Source organism: Thunnus thynnus, chromosome 19 (assembly GCF_963924715.1).
Source record: "Thunnus thynnus chromosome 19, fThuThy2.1, whole genome shotgun sequence".
Taxonomy (NCBI): Eukaryota; Metazoa; Chordata; class Actinopteri; order Scombriformes; family Scombridae; genus Thunnus; species Thunnus thynnus.
This window is the reverse complement of record NC_089535.1, coordinates 260,001-264,421: the sequence shown is the minus strand read 5'-3', so window position 1 is coordinate 264,421 and position 4,421 is coordinate 260,001. Positions and strand designations below refer to the sequence as shown.

At 44.1% G+C, this 4,421-nt stretch overlaps 1 protein-coding gene across 3 annotated transcripts in view; it reads left to right on the top strand.

The window, feature by feature from the left end:
• The first annotated feature begins 2,149 nt into the window (after positions 1–2,149).
• apc (APC regulator of WNT signaling pathway) overlaps positions 2,150–4,421 on the top strand; it is a 41,733-nt gene continuing 39,461 nt past the window's right edge. For 2 of the 3 annotated variants that reach the window (XM_067574918.1, XM_067574914.1), the window contains exon 1: positions 2,151–2,395. The gene's annotated coding sequence lies outside the window, so the exon portion shown is untranslated. Of the gene's footprint in view, positions 2,396–4,421 lie in introns of all 3 variants that reach the window. The other variant, XM_067574916.1, reaches the window with a different exon arrangement.

The window sequence follows — 4,421 nt, the reverse complement described above, 5'->3', positions numbered from 1 at the left end:
TCAATGTGAGAGCTGCTCTCTGATGCTCGCTGTCTACAAGGTCTGTGGTTTGTAATGACTGGGATGGGGCGATGAGGAGAGCATGCTATGTTTGGAGCATACGGATGATGATGATGATGATGATGATGATGCTCAGATGTGATAACAGGTGTTACTGGAATTAAGTTATTTGGATTTCTGCAGTTTTTAATGCTATTATAAGCAGAAGATGGTCAGGTCTGTCTGTGGTTCTAACTGGGATGTCCATGGGCGTGGGAGTGGAGGTTTAGAAGCAGACACAAAAACTAGGATGGTAGCGGACTGGAAGTGAGCAGGTGAGGTCATGTGATCGGTGATAGTCAGGGAGAGTTCCAGATCGAGTAGAGAATATTGTCAGTAAGAGTGCGTGAACCTGGTCCATCAGGGCGGAAAAAGCCAGGGCGTTTCCAGAAGAGGTTAAAATTGTCAATAAAAGCTACGTTGAGGGCTGCGCAGGTTGACTGCAGCCAGGTGTGGAGGCTAAAACGACCCGGGATGGGTCCGCTAATAAATAGCCGTCTGCCATGAACTGTGAAGGAGTCAATGAGCTTCATGAAGTCCTGTTTCAGTGGTTCAGAGGACTGACTTGAAATGTGAACTAAAACATCCGGGGCAAGCGGATGTTCGGCCACGACGGACGGAATCTTCACGTACCTCAGCGCCGCCGTTTATTGGAACTGTATTGATCATCATTGCATCTCTTGTCTCTTCTCTTGTCTGTCCTCCTGCCAGGTCTCCATGGTGATGGAGGTCACATGACTCACCTGGAAGCTGCTCTTCATCCTCTTCATCACATTCTTCATGTATATAATGGATCCATTATAATCTATTTCCTGTCTGTTCTTCCTGAGCTTTCTTACACTTTTCCCTGTTAAAGTGTTTTTAGGGGACAGGAAGTCGTAGCTTAATGTGTGATTCATGATACACAAATTAAACTGACTTGTTGAATTTTTTTCTTTATGTCTTTTAATCTTGGGACCATGCTGGAAATCAGTGTTTTCACTTTAACATGCCATCAGTTGGATCTTGTTCGTGTCTGTAATCCATAAATAAAGCCTGTCATATATAAATACATCAGTCATGTGTGATGTGGAGACTTGAAGCCTCCAGTGAACAAAGACTTTAGCATCAGGTAAGACGGGCAGTTACCGCCTGAGACCACAAACAGATCTATTATGATTATTATTATGATGTTTAGATATGAAAAATATTCAATTATGTTACTGTTCTAACTTATTAAACACTGAAATAACAAACAAAAGTTCTTAAAAATACATAACTGTGTATTTCAGAGGAAAACACTGACAGATAAATGTTACTGCAGATTCACAACATATAACAGTTAAAATGTGACGTGTTATCATTCATTAAACTATCAGCGTTATATAAGAATTAAAACTCCACCTTGAACAGATGTTGAGTAAATATGAGAACATTGTGCTGATAATTCTTCTCTTTCACTTTAATACCAATGTTCCCAGTTAGAGAAAAGGTGAAAATAAAGCACTGGATCCTCTGTGTGGAGGACGATGGAAATACCAGATCAGACACACACTGTTCTAATATCTTTATTCAGATTCAAGGTTTGTTTATTGTCTGTTGCATAGCAACGGAAACTCAATCAGACAAACGTAACAATAAAACAGTAAAAACATCAAATTAAAACATTAAAGTCATGAATGTTGACATCAATACTTATAAAGGTCAGTTCAGCTGTGAATTGATCTGTATGTGCTTGTGATTTATTTAGGGGATGAAACACATTTAAAGGTTTTGCTCTGCATGTGGAGTCTGATTGATTATCTGTCTGAACACGTCTGGAGATCGTTAAAGTACCAGTTCCCAGTGTTCCCAGTTAAACCAGCAGTCAGGTGTCTGTAATCATTCCTCCTGTTCATACTGGATATTAAAAGATCCTTCAAATATGTTTTAATGGAAGTGATGGAGGATAAAATCCACAGTGTGTCCACACAGTCGTTTAAAGTCTGTGTGAAGCTTCTATTCAGCTTCAGCAGTCTGAAAAACTGTGAACTCGTCCTTTAAAGTTAAACCAAGTTTTCACCCTGAAATTAATGATTCACACACACACACACACACACACACGCACACACACGCACACAAACACACACACACACACACACACATACACACACGCGCACGCACACACACACACAAGATGGCGGCCGGCCGCAGCTCCACAACAGAGAGGCCGAGTTAGTTCAACTTCTCCCGGACTTTGTTGAATTGTTTTCCCGCTCTGACCGGAGACATGAGAGGCTCCCGCCGCCGCTGCCGGCTCGTCTAACGGCTGAGTGTTTCCCGGTGATGTTCCCGTGAAGCTGCTCCGTCTGAAGAGGACTTTTCTCTGAACCGGGAGGTAAGAGCGGCCGTCCCGTTAGCCTAGCTGTTGCTAACCGTTTGTTTTGGTCGGGCTGTCGGTGTTCGGGCGGTTCGGCCGGGCCCAGGACGGCCCGGGGACGGTTACCGGGATTACCGGGACCGGACAGCTGCGGCGGGTGTTTAGTAACTGGACCGGTTTGTGTGTGCGGCGTTAAAATGACGGGAAAGTACCGTTAGCAGGTGAAGCTAGCTAGCAGAGCTGCTGCTATTGTTACTGTACAGTGCAACTGCAATACTACTGCAGTACTACTAATACTACTACTGCAGGGTTACCACTAGTACCACTGAGACTACAGCCGCTGGTACTTCACTACTAATAATACTTACAGCACAATACTTCTACTCAGAGTGAGCAAGTACTACACTTTACTACGAAGCTGGATGAAAAAGTAGAAGTACACACAGACTTTACTGTGAGCACATTTACTGACACGCTGCAGTCTGTACTGTACATTTACTGACACGCTGCAGTCTGTTCTGTACATCTACTGACACGCTGCAGTCTGTTCTGTACATCTACTGACACGCTGCAGTCTGTTCTGTACATCTACTGACACGCTGTAGTCTGTACTGCACATTTACTGACACACTGTAGTCTGTACTGTACATTTACTGACACGCTGTAGTCTGTACTGCACATCTACTGACACGCTGTAGTCTGTACTGTACATTTACTGACACGCTGCAGTCTGTTCTGTACATCTACTGACACGCTGCAGTCTGTTCTGTACATCTACTGACACGCTGTAGTCTGTACTGCACATTTACTGACACACTGTAGTCTGTATTGTACATTTACTGACACGCTGCAGTCTGTTCTGTACATCTACTGACACGCTGCAGTCTGTTCTGTACATCTACTGACACGCTGCAGCCTGTTCTGTACATCTACTGACACGCTGCAGTCTGTACTGCACATCTACTGACACGCTGTAGTCTGTACTGCACATTTACTGACACGCTGTAGTCTGTACTGTACATTTACTGACACGCTGTAGTCTGTACTGCACATTTACTGACGTGCTGTAGTCTGTTCTGTACATTTACTGACACGCTGTAGTCTGTACTGCACATTTACTGACGTGCTGTAGTCTGTTCTGTACATCTACTGACACGCTGCAGTCTGTACTGCACATTTACTGAAACGCTGCAGTCTGTTCTGTACATCTACTGACACGCTGTAGTCTGTACTGCACATTTACTGACACGCTGTAGTCTGTTCTGTACATTTACTGACACACTGTCCTCTGTACTGCACATTTACTGACACGCTGTAGTCTGTACTGCACATTTACTGACACGCTGTAGTCTGTTCTGTACATTTACTGACACGCTGTAGTCTGTACTGCACATTTACTGACACACTGTAGTCTGTACTGCACATTTACTGACACGCTGTAGTCTGTTCTGTACATCTACTGACACGCTGCAGTCTGTACTGCACATTTACTGACACACTGTAGTCTGTTCTGTACATTTACTGACACGCTGCAGTCTGTTCTGTACATCTACTGACACGCTGCAGTCTGTACTGCACATTTACTGACACGCTGCAGTCTGTACTGTACATTTACTGACACGCTGCAGTCTGTTCTGTACATTTACTGACACGCTGAAGTCTGTATTGTACATTTACTGACACGCTGTAGTCTGTATTGTACATTTACTGACACGCTGTAGTCTGTACTGCACATTTACTGACACACTGTAGTCTGTACTGCACATGTACTGACACACTGTAGTCTGTTCTGTACATTTGCTGACACGCTGCATTCTGCTGCACATTTACTGACACGCTGCAGTCTGTACTGCACATGTACTGACACACTGTAGTCTGTACTGCACATGTACTGGCACGCTGCAGTCTGTACTGCACATGTACTGACACGCTGTAGTCTGTACTGCACATTTACTGACACGCTGCAGTCTGTGCTGTACATCTACTGACACCCTGTAGTCTGTACTGCACATTTACTGACACGCTGTAGTCTGTACTGCACATT